Here is a 20,380-nt window from a genome sequence, read left to right as displayed (position 1 = left end):
TCTTCCACACGGAATACTCAAAAGTTTGGCACAGGTCCCAGCCCATAACATGTGATCAATAAATATATATTTAAGGAATGAATGAATCTATGTAGGATGTTATATTTATACAAAGGCAAAAAGACTGATACATTGTTTCTTTTTTAAAAAGATTAATGTAGCCATTTGAATATTTAGCATAGGTGGTGGAATTGGATTCATGTAGACATAGTCTATTTGACACCAAAAAAACATAGTCACGCTTATATAGTCTTATAATTTCATTTGCTATTGTCCAAATATAAGTGTTCTCATTAATTATTACTCTTCAAAATGGAACAGTTGGGTACATATTTGTACATCTTCATCTCATTGTCATCTATACAGGTTGCTAATATTACATTGATTAAAATATAGATCTAGGTAGGCTAAAATGAAAAGAGTTACTGTTCAGATTTTACAAGCTCAGAAATCCTGAATTTGGTTTTGAATTTGTATAGTGCTGCATGGAGATAAAATACAACTTCAATATTCTTTTTTTCTTTCTTTTTTTTTCTTAGCCCCCAACAAATTGACTGGCTATATTTATAATGCTCAGTTGTTTCAATATCTTGTAAACCACAATCCAACTTAGGAAAGAACATACTTCATGTTTTAACTATTTGCTTTGATTTATACTTGAGACAAAAAAATGAATGAGCCAAATTTAACAAAATTGTGTAGACAAACCACTGCATACAATTATTCTAGAGAATTAATTTATTTTGCATATATGATTTCCTTTATCCTAATCTCTGCATTTCAAAAAACATAATACACTCTGTCACACACATGAACACACACATACACACACACACCTCACACACTACTATTTCAGATATGTGCATACTAGGATTGGTAGAAAGATAAGAGGTTAGGTACATGTATCTTTAATTCACATTAAAACATTAAAATCTTTGCAAATGTGTTTATATAACGCTAAAATAACAGGATGGCAAATTAAAATTTTTTATTTAGCATTTGATTTACATGTTATCAAATATGTAAATATTTAGTACTCTGTAAACTAAACACCTGGGTGATAAATTATTTATATCTAATAAAGATGCTTTAATGTTATATCAAATGGGCTATATATTATCTAATCCCAAGCCTAAACCACTACCATTTAAAAATTTAATGAAAATGAATTGGATATGAAAACAGTTCAATCTATGTTATAGAATAAAACTATAATAGACAAAATAGTACCCTCAAAGATTACGTTTAATATTATCCCAAACAGGTAAATAAAATACATGTGTTTTAGTGATTTACAAAACAGGTCTTTTAAAGTAAATTTAGAACAAATAAAATCAATGGTTTATCCACAAAGTATTTTAAAAAGGTCAGTGTTAGAGATCATTACATTTCTAATACTGAATTTAGAATGGGGTTTAAATGAATTTATTTTCTCCTCTTATGCAAATTGATATCTCTGTGGAGGGAGGGGTGATAGAAGAAAAAACACCACAGTGCATGCATGTGTGTGTGATGTGCGCATGTGTCTGCTTTAGCTGAAAAACTAAGGAACTAATTAAATAACACTCCCGTTGGTTAAAGGAATAGAATGTTCTTGAGCAGGTAAAATGTTGGCCCTTATCGAAAGTGAGAAACAGGACTGTTGGCCCTGCATTTCTAATTCCTGAGCCCACCAATTTTTCTTTGCCTGCTCACAGAGCAGAAAGCCATATAGTGTTCTAGCAGAACAGAACATGAAAGATTAACCTTCTCCTTCCACTTGAACCAATTTTCGCAAAATGGAATCTAGTGGAAACACACACACACACAGACACACGGCTCCCCAAATGCACATTGAAAAGTAATCCATTTTTCACTCATCAGATAACAACACTTAATGATTGGGTAACTCAGCTTCATTCCCTATGGCCTTAATGAAAAGGCCAGTTCATTGCATTAGGAAATCAGTGAGATGAATTGTAATGAAGAACTGTGAAATTCTGCCAGGATTTAGCAAAGGCCATGAATAGCCCAGCTTAAAAGTTGAATTTCTTGTTTTCCTTCCTGTGTGGCTCTCTTTGAAAAGACAAGAAAATGGTACATTTGGTCTTCGGAAAATCCATCACAGAGTACGAGGCACTGCCAACTGGTTAGGTTCATCCTAGGTAAACAAAACCGTGGAGGCACTAGGAATACAACGACCAGAGGACACATTTGAAAATAAAGACAAAGTAGCATGCTGAGATTTTCTTGCTACTGTAGTAGAGAAGAGATCCTATTTCATAGAAAATAGCACCTGCAGGGCTCAGAGTCCTGGCACATTAAAGTGTTTGGTGCCTCGTGTGCTTGTCACCCATGTGTTCTTTTCTGCCATCACACTGCTCACAGTGAGCTATGCCACTAGTTCCACTATAACGTGACATAGTGGTTCTGAAACTCACCATACGATGCATGATCTGCAACAAAAATCACAGGACTTTCAACAAAACAGAATTGGGAGCATAACACTCAAAAATGTCACCAGAAGTACATTTTTTAAACAGATAAGGACCTTGGCTAAGCATGGTGGCTCACGCTTGTAATCCCAGCACTTTGAGAGGCTGAGGCGGGCGGATCATGAGGTCAGGAGATCGAGACCATCCTGGCTAACACGGTGAAACCCCGTCTCTACTAAAAATACAAAAAATCAGCTGGGCGAGGTGGCGGGCGCCTGTAGTCCCAGCTACTTGGGAGGCTGAGGCAGGAGAACGGCGTGAATCCCGGGGGCGGAGCCTGCAGTGAGCCGAGATAGTGCCACTGCACTCCAGCCTGGGCGACAGAGAGACTCTGTCTCAAAAAAAAAAAAAAAAAAAAAAAAAAATCACAGGACTTTCAACAAAATAGAATTGGGAGCATAGGAGCATACCACTCAAAAATGTTACCGGAAGTGCATTTTTTAAAAAGATAAGGACCTTGGCTAAGCATGGTGGCTCACGCCTGTAATCCCAGCACTTTGAGAGGCTGAGGTGGGAGGATCACTTGAGGCCAGGAGTTTGAGACCAGCCTGGGCAACATAGTGAGTCCCCATCTCTACAAAACATAAAAAATTTAGCTGGGCATGGTGGTGCCTGTGGTCCCAGCTGCTTGAGAGGTTGAAGCGGGAGGATCCCTTGAGCCCAGGAGCTTGAGGCTGCAGTGAGCTAAGATCTTATCACTGCACTCCAGCTTAGGGAACACAGTGAGACTTTTCCTTTTAAAAATTCAAAATAAAGTAATAAATATGATAATAAATAATAAAAAATAAGAACCCAAGGAAAAGGGTAGCATAGTTTTGCACATGGTCATTGTTAAGAAATGTATAGATACTGTAATAAATATGACATTTTGCCTTGAAAAACCTGAAGTTTACTCAAAACCTGAAGTTTACTCATGGAAGTGGGCACTGGAAGAAATGTTTGCTGTTTTTGAGTTGTCCTGAAGTTGTCTGAAATCTGATGGAAATTTGTAACACCAGGATGGGTGAGCTTATACCACACTGTGAACTGAGGTGGCTGGGAGATGATTGATTTTCTGCGTGTATTCTTACATAGATCAATTGACCTGGGTGCAGATTTTATTGCATTTACCTAGTGTTTCTCAGAGGCAAAATTTCACATTGGTACATAGAAAGTTGGCTCAAATTTTATGCTATGCTCAAGCAGACACATGTTCAAATTGTTCCTTCATATGTCAAGTGAATTGGAAGTAATTTGCATTTTAAAAAAGTCGTATAGTATAATCAACTCTTTATTCTAGGATTATAACTATTTAATATCTAAACAGTCAAATGAAGAGTGAAACTTTTAACTCCATGGAGATTGTCAAAAACCTATTTGGTGTTTTGCAGACATACAAGTAATTCCACTTTTATATTTTTCACCTTTCCACAATAATACTGTATAAATGGTAGTCAAAGACGTTGTTCAAGAGCTTCTTTTATTCTTATACATGGAGTGCCTTATTGACTAGATTATGTTATCCTTCCAACTCATCTTCCATCTTTTATCCTAGGCTTCAATTTTTAATTCTGCTATTTGTTTCAGATCTCAGTTATAGCATTCTAGAGCATATCAGCTCACCACTGTTGCACTCCAGGAAATTTATCTTACCCTTGAAACATTCTTTCCTTTTTGTTCATCTCAAGTTAGATTTTGTTGTTGTGGTGGTGGTTCTTGTGTTTTAGGCTTTTTTCCCTCAATTCTGTGGCACTAGCTCACTTACATAAAACACCCAAAGTAAATGCTTTTCAATATATCGCATCTGGTTTTTCAGCAATGTGCAGATTTAGAATCTTCTCTGTCTAGGAATCTCACTTTTCCTAAGTATTTTACCAGGATCGAATGTATATATAAAATAACAGGAACACCCACACCATACTTGGCCTCTTTTTCATCATGTTTTTAATGCTAACCAAAGAAAACAACTTATAAAACATGCACACACGTATGTACATTATAGATCTTCTTGTAAACATCCCTTCTATGATTAAATTGATTCCTGAGGAATTGGCTAAGATAACCAGTACCAAAGTTCATTTTCAAAACTTCCTGTGTCCCTGAAAATGTTTTGTGTTAATAATATGCATTAGTTTTATAGCCACTTAAGAAGATCTCTTTTATGTCAAAGCAGAAACAGACAGCCAAGATTAAAACAAGGAGAAAATTCCAACACCTCTGTAGAATCAAACAAACATCGACTTTTGAAAATAAAAGCAGAGTTTTGAAAGACCCACTAATAGATTCAATCTCTTGATGTTTTATCCCAAGGCCTACAGACAGAAAGCAACGGGAAGCTGTACCATCCAGGGACAGAACCCATGAACTGACCTGGACAGGATGATAAATGAGGAACAGGGGAAAAAGTCAGGGCTAGGATCTCTCTCTCACACACACAGACACACACAAAAACAGAGGAAACAAATTCTCAACACAAAAACAGAGGAAACAAATTCTCAATGTTAATAAACTTCCCAAACAAGATTACTTTGCCATTTTTAAAAAAGAAAATAAGGCTGGGTGCGGTGGCTCACGCCTGTAATCCCAGCACTTTGGGAGGCCGAGGCGGCAGGATCACCTGAGGTCGGAGTTCAAGACCAGTCTGACCAACATGGAGAAACCCTGTCTCTATTAAAAATGCAAAATTAGCTGGGCGTGGTGGCACATGCCTGTAATCCCAGCTACTCTGAGGCAGGAGACTGAGGCGGGAGAATCGCTTGAACCCGGGAGGAGGAGGTTGCGGTGAGCCCAGATCGCTCCGTTGCACTCCAGCGTGGGGAGAAAGAGCAACATTCCATCTCAAAGAACAAAAAAAAAAAAAAAAAAAAAAAGGAAAGAAAGAAAAAGAAAAGAAAAGAAAAAACTTTAGAGAAGTTTTAAAACTTCACGACATTTAGGAATTTTTTTTAAAAAAATATTAACCAGTAAATATCTATCTATCAGCCACCCCTGGTCTTTCCTGGGGAACTTTGCTTGTCCTGCCAAATAAGTATAGTATGTAAATGCGATATTTGCTTTCTAGAATTAAAAGGAAATTGGTATATATTTCATACAGGGAGACAAGATTTCATTGATGTCTTACCTATATTCTTTGAAAACAAATGTTTCCATTCCCTTATGAAAGCAATATATTTTGCTTTGTCAGAATGATACAATTCAGATTCATAAACCATAGATGGCTAGAGAGTCACTTTTCTTTTTTTCTTGAATACTAGAAATTATTAAAACCTGAAATTTGATTGTTGAGTAACTATTCCAAATATCCCAAGATTGCTCATGAGCTTTCTAAAGTTTTAGGCAGACAAGGGGAATATATATATAAATATATATATATATATTTTTTTTAATCAGATTCTTTTTAAAATGGGAACTCAAATTACCAATGCCCTTATTGGGTTCCTGTTGTCATATGGTACATGAGACACTTTGTCTCATATGATTGTAATTACCAACATAACCAAGCTATTAGAGTACTGCATCATGGCCGGCCTCTAACATAGCTTAAGGTGATTTATTTAAAAAAGAAAGAAAGAAAGAAAGAAACAAAGAAACAAGAAAAAGAAAGAAAGAAAGGAAGAAAGAAAGAAAGAAAGAAAGAAAGAAGCAAGCAAGTGAGCTACAGATAAATGAGCTATAGGGATTCCAGAGGCAGAAACTTTGAATTGTATGGTGTATTTGATCTGGCAGCCTGGTCTGAATCCCACTCATTTGGCCCAGCTCAGATATCAGTAATTGGAGGAGAGCAAAAAACAGTGTAATCAGCCCAAAGTACTCATGTCTCATCAGTTCTAAGCTTGTGACAGGTGACATGTGTATAGATCCTTGGGACAGAAGGTGCAAGAAGTAAGAAGAGCCTAGTGGTGAGAAAAGCCAACTGAAACTCCTAAATATAAGTGCAAGTTGTTTGAGTAAAAAAGGGGGGAAAAAAAGAAATAGCATACAACTGTTGAAGGTATTTATATTCAGTAGTTCTTATTTCTACTTTAATAGTTTCTTTTTATTTGTTTAATTAGACACGCGTGTTGTTGCTAATCACTAATTTTCCCACTCCTCATGCTCAGCTTCAGGTAGTAAGTAAGGCATCTAATCCGCAAGCTCTATCTCTACTGAGTTCTTGGTTGGATACTGTGACCTCAAATGATTTGCTTATTGCTACTACCTAAAACCTGCTGATGCTCCACCTACAGCTGGGCATGGTGGCTCACGCCTGTAATCCCAGCACTTTGAGAGACCAAGGTGGGAGGACTGCTATATAGCTCAGGAGTTCAGGACCAGTATAGGCAACATAGCAAGTCCTCATCTCTCCTACTTTTTTTTTCTCTTTTTTTTTTGAGACGGGATTCTGTTGGTCAGGCTGAAGTGCAGAGGCATGATCATAGCTCACAGCTCACTGCAGCCTCAGCCTCCTAGGCTCAGGTGATCCTCCCAGCTCAGCCTCCTATCTACTAAAAATTTTTTTTTCACTCCTTTATTTAATTCTCTCTTTTTTTTTTTTTTTTTTTTTTTTTTGAGACAGAGTGTCACTCTGTTGCCCAGGCTGGAGTGCAGTGGCACAATCTTGGTTCATTGCAAGCTCCGCCTCACTGGTTCACGCCATTCTTCTGCCTCAGCCTCCCAAGTAGCTGGGACTACAGGTGCCTGCCACCACACCCGGCTAATTTTTTGTATTTTTAGTAGAGACAGGGTTTCACCATGTTAGCCAGGATGGTCTTGATCTCCTGACCTTGTGGTCTCCCCACCTCGGACTCTCAAAGTGCTGGGATTACAGACTTGAGCCACCATGCCCGGCCTACTAAAAATTTTTAAAATGAGCTGGGCTTGGTAGCACATACCTGCAGTCCCAGCTACTCAAAAGGCTGATGCTGGAGGATCACTTGAGCCTGGGAGATTGAGGCTACAGTGAGCTATGATCACATCACAGCACTTCGACCTGGGTGACAGAGTGAGACTCTGTAGAAAAAAAAAAGAAAAGAAAAGAAAAAGAAAGGAATAAATTTCTAGTATATTTTTGTCACCAAATTTTGGGTAAGTGCCTCACTTCCAATTACGTCGGTCCCATAGCCAGCCTATCATTGGCTTTCTGTACTTTCATGTGGCCTGTTGGGGGAAAACACAATTTCAGCGTGGTTGGGGAACACAGATTGAGTGCCCGATACATAGCCAGTCCTTTAAATAGATCAATAGATTCTTTGATATGAAAATAAATGTATTAATGAATTTGTCAAAACCAAACTGTTGAATCATCTGAACATGCTTGTGTTTATGAAAGCACCAAATCCATGCATCATGACATAACGGGAAACAAACTGCTACCATTTCCCCCAAATTAATCAGAAATTGACAAAACAGCTTCACTGATAACCATTTTCCTTGCCTGTCTCTGTGGAGAAGACAATGTGTAGAGGGAACCAGGCATTTTGCCTCTGGGGCACATCATTATATGTGATGATGATTCGTTCTACCTGATACATGGACTGAACCTTCCCATCATCCAGTCAGTTGTACTAGGATGAAATTAAAATATGAAAATAATGGTATACAATTTTTTTTGTAAAATATGAACATATAACTCTTGTGGGGATCTTTTATGAAACAAAAGGTAATCTGGATAATATTATTAAATCTCATCAATCAGTTGACACTTCTGTGTTTTAGAAGGTATCTAAATAAAATGGTTGCCATGAGAAAACAGTAGGTCCTTATTAAATTAAACAAAATTGAACTGGATAATATTGACAAGAAGTCACAAATTGATTACATACTTTGAAAACACCCATTTTAAAATGGAGAGATCTAGCCTGTGGTCTCATCTTTGCCACTTACTCATCTGTGAGCTTGAAATGCCATTTAACTTCCCTTAGTCTCAATTTTTCATGTGTAAAATTAAGATGATTAAGTCAAACCTAAGATTCTTTTCAGCCTAGAAATTCTATGATTTTTGGATAGGTCCCTGTTCTGTTTCTATAATTTATTTGCAATTTGTCTATAGGATTAAGTTAGAAATTTAGACACCTCCCCTATTTCCTTTGCCTTTTTTAAAACATACAACCCAGTTATCTGTCATATGATTCCTAGTTTTTGGATTTGAATGAAATAAGCAAATTATTTTACCTTAAATGTGACTTTAAATTTTATTTCTGATTTCAATAATATTGCTGGCCCGTGATATGCTAATCAGCCCTGCCTCTGATAATGGTGCTACAAATCTGCACCTTGTTCAGGCACAGAATTTTTCTCTCCAACCAATAGTGATGAAGTGAGTTCAGAGTGTTTTGGGTTTGAGTACAAGCAATTTTACATAGAGTATGTAATCTATATATGGAGCCTGCTCCCTTAGTTCCTCCCAGGGTGGAATTGGATGGTGATGGTGGTATTCAGAGCTATGGAAAATGAGTGTTGCTATAAAAAAAAAAAATAGAGGAGGAAACTGTCAGAGAAATGCATCTTTCCTGGCACCTGGATCATGCTCATTTTTGTTTGTAACCCTTTTGTTGGGTTTATCAGTGGACAAAGAAAAGTTGTTCCAAACAACCAGATGGCAAATCCTAAGCTCAGTGAAACCTGAGAGCTGTTTGAACGAGTGCCACATGCACCAAAGAGGCAGTGCCAAAAACAGATGGAAATTCCTCAAACCACATCTATGTGTTAGACAGGGGTTATATGTGTGTGTGTGTATATATATACGTGTATATATATATGTGTGTGTATATATACGTGTATATATGTGTGTATATATATATACGTGTATATATGTGTGTGTATATATATACGTGTATATATGTGTGTGTATATATATACGTGTATATATATGTGTGTGTATATATATGTATATATATACGTGTATATATGTGTGTATATATATACGTGTATATATATGTGTGTATATATATACGTGTATATATATGTGTGTATATATATACGTGTATATATGTGTGTATATATATACGTGTATATATGTGTGTATATATATACGTGTATATATATGTGTGTATATATATACGTGTATATATGTGTGTATATACACGTGTATATATGTGTGTATATACACGTGTATATATGTGTGTATATATATACACGTGTATATATGTGTGTGTATATACACGTGTATATATGTGTGTGTATATACACGTGTATATATGTGTGTGTATATACACGTGTATATATGTGTGTGTATATACACGTGTATATATGTGTGTGTATATACACGTGTATATATGTGTGTGTATATACACGTGTATATATGTGTGTGTATATACACGTGTATATATGTGTGTGTATGTACACGTGTATATATGTGTGTGTATGTACACGTGTATATATGTGTGTATGTACACGTGTATATATGTGTGTATGTACACGTGTATATGTGTATGTACACGTGTATATATGTGTGTGTATGTACACGTGTATATATGTGTGTATGTACACGTGTATATATGTGTGTGTATATACACGTGTATATATGTGTGTATATACACGTGTATATATGTGTGTATATACACGTGTATATATGTGTGTATATACACGTGTATATATGTGTGTATATACACGTGTATATATGTGTGTATATACACGTGTATATATGTGTGTATATACACGTGTATATATGTGTGTATATACACGTGTATATATATGTGTGTATATACACGTGTATATATGTGTGTATATACACGTGTATATGTGTGTATATACACGTGTATATACGTGTGTATATATGTGTATATACGTGTGTATATATACGTGTATATACGTGTGTATATATACGTGTATATATACGTGTGTATACGTGTATATATACGTATATATACGTGTATATATACGTGTATATACGTGTATATATACGTGTATATATGTGTATATATGTGTATATATGTGTATATATATGTGTGTGTATATATATATGGTCTTCCATCCAACTTCCAAAAAGTAGTACTTGCTCTGTCTGTACAAGGTATTAGTATCTCTGTATTTCAAACCAGTCTCAGTGGGACTCAAAGATGAATAGGACAGAGTCACTAAACCATAGAATTGCTAAAAAGTGTCACCTTCATCTTCTTTATTGCCTTTATTGGTAAGATGGGGTATCCACTCTCTAGGAAGCAGAGTACTCTTCCCCTTTGATAATTCTAACAATTACAGTAATTCTTCCTAATAATGCTAAGTGTAACGTGAACTCACCATCAAGCCTAGTATAACAAGGAAAATTATAATAATCCTGTCATCGTTCTTTTGTCACTTTAGTTAAATGACCATTCAGAAGTAATGAACCTTCTCATAATATATTTGGGTTGTCTTTGTGCCTGGTATTTCTTAAGGGAAAGCTTATTTCATGACAAGGAAATAGAAACTAGGTTTGTTCTGCAGGTCTTTATTTTTTCCTAAAATAGATACAAAAACAGTACTGCCACTTAGTTAAAAGAGAGTCAGTGGGAGAAAATTCCACAAGGAAACTATCGTGTTGAGCTATTAATAGCAGCTATCTCCTATGTAGCATTTGCTAAGTGTCAGGCAGTGTGCTACGTGCCTTACATGTGTTATCTTGTTTAATCCTTCTAACCTTCTTTGCGAGTAAATACAAAATCATCACTCCCATTTTCCAAATACAAATATTAGCCTGAAAAAGTTAACCTCAAAGTCACACAGGTAGTAAGGGTGCCAGGTTCTCTTCATCAGTGTTCTCCCTCCCACTCCCATCCTTTTGCATATGGTACCTGGGGCAGACTAGAAATGACCTTGTCGGTGTCCGTAATCTAAGTAAGAAATGTACTCTGGAATTCAATTTTTTTTTTAGGTGTTCTGCAAGGAAGAAAATGCACATTGGCAGAGCCCAGCTATTGACTGAATGTTAATTTTCCTAGGTGTTGCAATTATTTCGAAAGGAAGTAGGAGCCAAACTTCCTTTAAGTCTCATATTCACCATGAGTGGGCCAACGTGTTGTGTTAGTCATTTTTCTTCCTTCAACTCTCACCATTTCATTAAAAACTTTTCTTTTCCTCTGAGTGTTGGAACAAGGCTTACGTTGTCACCAAAGTAATCTGCAAGGTTGTCACGAGAAAACACCAAGCTCTCTTGAAATAAGCAAGCTTACTGGAGGTCACACAGGGCACTTCATTCATTTCCTGGAACAACTTTGAGCCGTTGAAGCTGATACTGATCTGGAAGTGCCTGGATGTTCTGAACATCCAAACCACAGTATCACTGTAAAAAAAAGAAAGTCACGAACTAGTTCTATGGGATTACCCTAATGGCACTTTCATTTGACACTATAAAGAACAGGTTGAAATTTAACAACTCGAGAAGATCTCAGTAAAGACAAAGAATTATAAGGTTGGAAAGGGATGTTCACTCTCCCTTCAAAATCTGCAGGAAAAGTTGCCCAGCTTCATTTGTTCATTAACTATATTTTAATGTTAACAATTCTGTATAGTGACTTCCCCAGAGGGTTACTTCCAGTCAAACAATGTCAATTATAAATTTTAAATCTCAGGAGACTGTTTACTTTAGCATTCAATTACCCAAGCTATGTTACTTAATTTTTTTTTAATATTTATTTATTTATTTATTTATTTATTTATTTATTTATTTATTTATTTTTTGAGATGGAGTCTCACTCTGTCGCCCAGGCTGGAGTGCGGCGGCAGGATCTTGGCTCACTGCAAGCCCCTCCTCCCCTGGTTCACGCCATTCTCCTGCCTCAGCCTCCCGAGTAGCTGGGACTTACAGGCACCCGCCGCCACGCCCAGCTAATTTTTTGTATTTTTAGTAGAGACGGGATTTCACCGTGTTAGCCAGGACGGTCTCGATCTCCTGACCTCGTGATCCGCCTGCCTCAGCCTCCCAAAGTGCTGGGATTACAGGCGTGAGCCACTGCGCCCGCCTATGTTATTGAACTCACGGGTAAAATAACCAAATTTCATGGGCGAAAAAAATCAGGATTTATGGTCCAGGCAAATATGTTTCTGATTTATGAGTTCATTTCCAAATAAACCACATTTAATTATCTCTTTGATGAACTGATTTTATTTAAAAAAAATATGAGGGAATGTAGGCAAACTGCCATAGAAAACCTGATTTCATGGTAATGGGGCATCTTTCCTAAGCATGAAACAAAAATAACTGTCACCATTTTGAAAAACCTTAAATGCTTAGCAACCTCAATATTCTACTATTTTTATTTATTAAAAAAAATTTTAATTTATCAATTTTTTTTTCAAGACAGTTTTGCTCTTGTTGCCCAGGCTGGAATGCATTGGTGCAATGTCAGCTCACTGCAACCTCTGCCTCCGGGGTTCAAGCGATTCTCCTGCCTCAGCCTCCCGAGTAGCTGGGATTACAGGCATGTGCCACTAGGTCTGGCTAATTTTGTATGTTTTAGTAAAGACGGAGTTTCACCATGTTCGTCGGGCTGGTCTCGAACTCCTGACTTCAGGCGATCCACACACCTCTGCCTCCCAAAGTGCTGGGATTACAAGGATGAGCCACCATGCCCAGCTTTTAATTGAGTTAAAAGATATGATAATATTTTTAACGTTAGCTACTAGTTACAATATTTTGAAACCCATGCAAGTTTGCTTTGAAAACACAAAGGATTCTCATGTATTAACCCATTAACACACATAAGTCCACTTAGAATTTTTTTTTCAAATTCTGTCTACATAATCTATTTTCTATTATTCAGGATCATCAGTGTGGAATGTTAAAAGCCAAAGAATTAGATTTTAGAATTAGAGTTAGAGTTAGAATTTTGTCACATCTAGTAGGCATAATCCAGTGTAATCCAGTTTCACTCCAAATTCTTTTCGATTTTGTCCTCTACTTTCTTGCAGTGCTTTGGTCCATGGAATTTCAGGAAGGTGGGTTTTCACAAATCATCAGGAGGGAGAAAAAGCCTGGAGGACCAAGAGAACGAAATCTGCTCTATCCTAGAAAAACTGTCCTCTTTCTCTTTTTCTTTCCTGTCTTTATCTTCTCCCGGCCCTGTGATCCCTTCTAAATTTCCCAAAAGTCTGGCTGAGGTCTAGATAGAATTGCAAAACACACACACACAACAGCGGCCAGTGAGGTGGGAATGTCCACACCTTAAACCTTACAAGAATCGTTTATAATAAGAATAGATACTTACAGATTTGAAAGAAAGTTTGTTGTTAAACTGTTGAGTCATTTCCAGAAGTCAGACTTTATTTTATTTTATTTTATTACTTCTACATCACTGAATTAATTTAATCTACCTGAGACCAGAACTCATGAAGATTCGAGGTCTGTAGTCTCACACCACCTACTGTTCCCTGGTTTTACGTTTCCAAGGCTCAGCTGCTCCACCCTGCTCCAGTCTCAGTTAAAATGAAAGGTTAGTCAGAGGGGCTAGAACACATCTGTAGTATGAAAATATTTGGACAAAAATTTGGACAAGGTATTGTGTATCTCTTACATATAGATTAGTTTGTTTGCCTAATTGAAAAAGTCTAAAGCCTGGAATCATTAAATATACTGTACCAGTCACTTACTAGAGACCCATGCATCTTTCATAAACTTACTCCTGCTTCTTCCCAGGCAAAATGTGCTTCCAGAGCACATTGTTCAGGCTCAAGTATCCCATTTGTAACTACAAATTCTGATGATTTATTTGCATATCTCTCTCCCCCCATCATACTATGAACTCCTCAAGGTCCTGTCTTTATCATCTTGGTATATACCACCCACCCTCCTGTCTCTCTAACTCTTCGTGGTAACTGAGATGAAACAGGTGCTCAATATGTACTTCTTAAATAAATACAAAAACAAATGAATAAAGGACCTTTGGTTGTCCTTCCTGTGAACTAATACCTTGTTCTTAAGACAAAATTGGGCATATGTTATTTTGCAACTACAGCTGGCCCTCTGTATCCATGGGTTGTGCATGCATAGATTCAACCAACCTCAGAGCAGAAATATTAAAACAAAATAAAATAAAAAACAAATGAAAATACAACAAAATAATAAAAATGAAAAACAACACAGAATAACATCTATTTATATGGCATTTCCATTGTAAGTAATCCAGAGATGATTTTAAAAAAACGTGGGAGGATGTGTGTAGGCTATATGTAAGTAATACGCCATTTTATGGGTGACTTGGATCCTGAAATTTTAAAGTCACCAAGGGCCCTGGAACCAATCTTCCATAGATACCAAGAGATGACTGTATCCTTTCTCAGAAAGTGGGCAGGCATCGTGAGATATAAATGTCTTCCTCAGTCTGATTCTGTTTAATCTTTTTACTATGCTGTGAAGACAAAGCTATAAGCTTCTCATTTGCTGAAGGCAAGCCTGCTTTCCTTTGACTGCATTTGCAACCTGTCCTCAGCTCTTCAATTACTCCCATCACACAAAAACACAACTTCATACTTCGGCATGGTTACATCACTGCCAGAGAATCCACATTTTTCCAGTCTGTTAAAAATGACGTTTATTCTTTATTGATTCTATTCAAGATTAATATGCTTTGAAGGCCTACTATGTTGCTCTTGGGACTCCGAAAAATAAAATGACGTCTCAATCAATGGTTAGTTGTGGCGATTAAATACCTTCCAAGACTTTAAAAGAATTAAATGAACACCAACTTTTCTTTAGAATCCTGGCTGATAGATCTTAAATAAAGTTTCCTCTTGCAGCCAGGATTTTGTGGTAGGATTAAAATGATCAAACTGGATAGTCTGAATTTTGAAAATCAATCACTCCTGTTTGTGCAAGAATTCCAAGGAAGGAAAAATGCTGCAGAGATCAGAGGGCTCATGGTAAGAGAGAAAAGTCCACAGATCCAGTTTCAAAGATCCACCCCTACTCTAAGTGTGATACTCAGCAACAAGACACCTGCTTCTGGGGAAGAAACAGGCTTTTAGAGAGTCAGCTGAAAAAGAGGAGCAAAGCCCCAAAACGAAATTGCCTTTGCACCTTTAAGGCTTAAGTAGTAACTGGGAGTTTTTAAGTGTCTTTGACAACATTGAGTGGAGGGATATTATGAAGTTACATTTTCAATTTTCTCCAGTTGCAAAAGAAAACGTAACGGCTGAATCCTAAGTCAGGGCTACAGTACTGCCAACAGAGGACGAACGAAATCTAAAGGATTTTGCTTCTCCGCATGACCCAGCAATTCCAACAGTGAAAAGTTAGAATGGTAAATTTCCTAACAGCTGAAGCCTCTGGCAGAGTAAAGGCAACACCTGACTGATACGTTATCTTCCTACCGAGGCTCTGCATGTAAGGAAAAATTTCAAGTATTTGCTCAGGTAAGTGAGTCTCTCAGACTGAGAGAGAGCTATACATCTCAGGACCTTTAACTCCAGAAATATTTTTAAAAGTAAGAAACACTTTTAGAGGTTTAAGAGAGGTGGGCTACCTGAGCTCTGTTTCTTACCAGCACGACAACATCACCAGATCTTCTGCAATATTAAGATGAAAATATATTAAGATAAAAGATATTATTATCTGAGAGGCACTGGAACAATCACAGACTCCATCATTTGGTGGCTAGCAATGGTAAATTTACCACCACCACCAACAACAAAAACAAACAAAACAGCTTCATAGACCTCTCTTACTTGGGTTGGTGTATTATTCTCTGACTGCTTAAATGCTAATACATTCATCTTTTTAAAATCTCTCCCGTAAAGTTCATCTGTAACAGAACAGATAAGTGTAACACAGTGAGTCTTCAGCATTCATGGTAAACGCTAAGGGTTGATACTGATGAGAAACTTACCAAAAATTATGGGAAGAGTCTTTTGATGAAGTAAAATTTGAGCTTTTAATTCAATTAAATTTAGCTTGTAAATTAAGAATAATTGGGACTTTAAGGTTTTTAGGTGGAACTTCAGGTCATGTTTCTGTTGATTTAACAAATGACATAGAAACTCTTATTTTTCAAATGCATTTTCCCTCCTGGGTCTCTAGCTCTTTAAGAATTAACTGTTTTAAATGATCTAGTCTTCATACTTGCAGACAGAGACTTAGCTCTAATAATATGATTAATTAGTTTCTCTATCAGATAATAACATGAAAAATATTAGAATCAGGAAATAAACTCCAAAGACTAATCATTTAAAGATATAATAGGATATATACTATATATAATAATCCTGTCATTAGATGTACCTCTCATTTTAAAACATAATAAAATGTGTAGTTTAAAAACCTAAAATCAGACCTATGAAACATGTTAGAAGCTTGGAAGTTGCCACAAGTCAAAGTGAAACTGCCTTTGCAAAAAATCATAAGTGAGGAAATTATGTCGGTGAAACAGACCTAACTGACCCCTTCTTCCTTCTAACCTTGAAACTGTGTTTGTTCATTCCGGGGTGTAGGCCAAACTAGCCTTGGGAAGGAATTTATAGTTTAAACTCTGAAATAAAATGGATAACAGTCCTTTCCTGAAAAACCCTTTCTTGCATGGGGACCAGTCTGCCTTTGTAGGACGAATAAATTAGCTACAAGATTAGAAATTACAGTTTAGGGGCCATGCAGCCTCTGACTGCAAGAGTCTGAACCTTCCCAAAATCGCTCCTGGGAATAACATCACTATGGTAAAACCTAAGATCAGTGTTTGAGATATTTACAGACCCTGCATTCTGATATAGCACATGACATCACTCAGATGACACCACTCAGACTGATAATACAGCTCAGCCAGTTCTGCGATCCCACCCAGGAATGTAAGCCAGCAAGAACTCACTTCGACCCCCTATGATTTTACCTTCAACCCAACCAATTAGCACTCCTCACTTTCCAAGCCCATACCCGACAAACTATCCTTAAAAACTCTGATCTGGGAGACTGATTTGAGTAATAATAAAACTCCGATCTCCCACACAGCTGACTCTGCTTAAATTACTCTTTCTCCATTGCAATTCCCCTGTCTGGATAAGCTGGCCCTGTCTAGGCAGCAGGCAAGGTGAACACTTGATTACAAAAGGATGAAGAAACTGAAGAATCAACAACTCTTAGATCGATCAGAGAAGCGAGGGCACAGGGCAAACCACTGCCTCCAAAACTGGGTAAGTCAAGAGGTGAATTAAAAAAAAAAATCACAGCTTATTAGAACAGAAACCTCCAAGGGAATCAATTTTGAGTAGGAAAACCTGAGCTGTAATTGATGAATTTCTGGAGGTCAGTGTAAACAAGTCCAAGGATTAAAAACTCCAGGGAGATCCAGTCCTGGAGTAGGTGGTTGAGGGGAGGAGAGACACACTTTTGAGTTTTGCCTCCAGGAGTTGCACCAAGTTCTCACAGTAAATATTGGCAAAAAAAATTTTTAAATTAAAAATCCCCTTATGCTTCTGGCAGAGGAAGGGGAAAGGAGGCATTTTGACATACACTAGAGAGCATTCTTGTCTTCTTAATAAGATATCTCATCAGGAGAAACTAGTTAACTCATATACTGGGAGAAAATTTTTGCCAAAGACCTATCTGATAAAGAACTATTATTCAATTATATACAAAGAACTCTTAAATCTCAACAATAAGAAAACAAACAATCGAATTGTAAAAATAAGCCAAAGACTTAACAGCCTCCTTACCAAAGAAGATATACAGATGGCAAATAAGCATATGAAAAAATACTCCATATCATATGTCATCAGAGAAATGCAAATTTAAGCAATAATTTGATACCACTATATACTTATTAGAATGATCAAAATCCAGAATACTGACATTAAATGCTGGGGAAACTGTGGAGCAACAGGAACTCTGATTTATTGCTGGTGCCAATACAAAATGGTACAGCCACTTTGGAAGACAGATTGGTGGTTTCTTATAAAACTAAACATACTCTTACCATATAATCCTGCAATTGAGCCCCTTGGTATTTACCCAAAGGGGATGAAAACTTACGTCACACAAGAATCTGTTCTCAAATGTTTATAGTAGCTTTATTGATAATTTCTAAAAATTCAAAGCAACCAAGATGTCCTTCAGTAGGTGAATGGATAAAAAAATCTGTGGTACATCTAGACAATAAAATATTATTAAGCACTAGAAAGAAATGGGCTTTCAAATCATACTAAAAGGTGGAGGAAACTTAAATGCATATTAGTAAGTAAAAGAAACTAATCTGAAAATTCTACATACTGCGTGACTCCAACTATATGAGATTTTGGAAAACAGAAGAAAGAACAGTGTTTTCCAGGAGTTAGGGGAAGGGAAGTATGAATAGGCAAAGCACAGGGTATTTTTAAGGCAGTGAAACAACTCTATATGATACTGTAATAATGGATAGATGTCATTATAAATTTGTCCAAACCCATAGAATGTATAACACCAAGTGTGAATCCTAATGTAAAGTATGGACTTTGACTGATAGTGATATGTCAGTGTAGGTTCATCAGTTACAGCAAATGTACCCCTCTGGTAGGGATGTTTGATAACACAAGATGCTATGTATGTTTGAGGGCAGCGGATATACAGGAAATCTGTGTACCTCCCACTTAATTTTGCTACAAACCTAAAATAGTTCTAAAAACTAAAGACCATCCAAAAAAACAAAAACAAAAAACGAATCATTCATGATGGCTTCTCTACCCAAAGGAAAACAGCAAAAGTGTAAAATGTTAGTGTTATATATGAATGTTAAATGCATAGGTTGTCAGAGAGACTTTCAAGTGTCATTTCTTCTCTATGAGCCTCAGTTTCCTCATGTTTTGAGTGTAGAAGTTGGTTCAAAATGATCTTTAATTGTGACATAGCTCAACCTGAAGCAATTAATTACGAAAATGAATACTCAGAAACAAACGTTATTAATATTTATTCCAAAGACAATACTACAGCCACTATACTTCAGACAGAAGCATCTAGACCAAAGCCTATAGCACTAATTTAATACGATAGAAAAGGAAATCTTCTTTGGTATTATTGCAAAAAATTTAAGTTTTTACTTACCTACTCACAGGCTTAAAGTTTCTTGCTTCAGCACTTTCTTTAAGTTTCTCTTGTTATCTCTGGCTCAGAAAAGTACTTTTTCTGCTCTGGTTAATCTCTGTTATCCCCTTTTATCAGAATCTTGGTCTGATGTCCAGTCCAGTTGGTCTCTTAGGACACTTAGATATCTGTGAAGTTCTAAAGCTGATATTATGCTGACATAATGTTCAACAAACATTCTCTCCTTCAGCCAAACCACATTATCACCAAATATTTGGGGAGAAACACACATGAGATAGATGCATTCAAGGAAACAACATCAAAGCATCCATTACTTAATCTTTGTCTTGCCCTGGAGATTCACACCCTTTTTGCCAACACAGGCAGCCTCTGAGCTTCAAGTTGACTTATGACTTGACAATGTGGATTTTACAGAGTCCAAGACTCAGGAAGAATCACAGACGATGTCTTCCACATCTTGATACCCCTTAACAAACACATAATGCACATTGCCATTTTACACTCCTGTGAAACTCTTATCCATCTTTTTTGTGCCTCACACAAGTTTTATCAGCAACTCATCTGGAAGTCTTGCCCATATATCATAGCTGTTAATCATATGCCAACTCTTTGCTCTTAACATACTTTCATTTTACACCTGCAATACTATAATGTAATTGCATTTATGCAGGTTTGTGTCTCCTCACAGACTGGAAGAATCTCAATGATAAGACCTATGGCTGAGTCTTTGTCTAAATCCTTCATAGAACCTATTAGAGTGTCTGGCAAATAGGAGGTCCAGATAAAATATTTTTAGAGCTATTAAATGCATTAAAATGTGAATTAAGCAAAAGATCCCTCTACTTAGAAGAACCTTCAAAGGCTAAGAGGTAATTTGCCTTTAATCCCTCCAGCAATGCTGCATTATCCACCCAGCATTAGCATTGAGCACCTCTATGTATTACTAGTTCTTTTAGTGATGTAGAAAACCACAAAA

General features: G+C 36.8%; 1 long non-coding RNA gene across 1 annotated transcript; it reads right to left on the bottom strand.

Annotated features, from left to right (window-relative positions):
* Nucleotides 1-1,227: 1,227 nt before the first annotated feature.
* LOC130540941 (uncharacterized) lies at nt 1,228-19,544 on the bottom strand. The gene is made up of 3 exons (XR_008954980.1): nt 19,405-19,544; nt 7,321-7,442; nt 1,228-2,140 (listed from the first exon to the last, which is right to left on the bottom strand). It is a non-coding gene; the product is annotated as an uncharacterized LOC130540941 (long non-coding RNA).
* Between the last annotated feature and the right edge of the window lie 836 nt (nt 19,545-20,380).

Source organism: Pan paniscus, chromosome 19, assembly GCF_029289425.2.
Source record: "Pan paniscus chromosome 19, NHGRI_mPanPan1-v2.0_pri, whole genome shotgun sequence".
Taxonomy (NCBI): domain Eukaryota; kingdom Metazoa; phylum Chordata; class Mammalia; order Primates; family Hominidae; genus Pan; species Pan paniscus.
The sequence above is the reverse complement of the archived record's forward strand: the minus strand, read 5'-3'. Positions and strand labels throughout refer to the sequence as shown.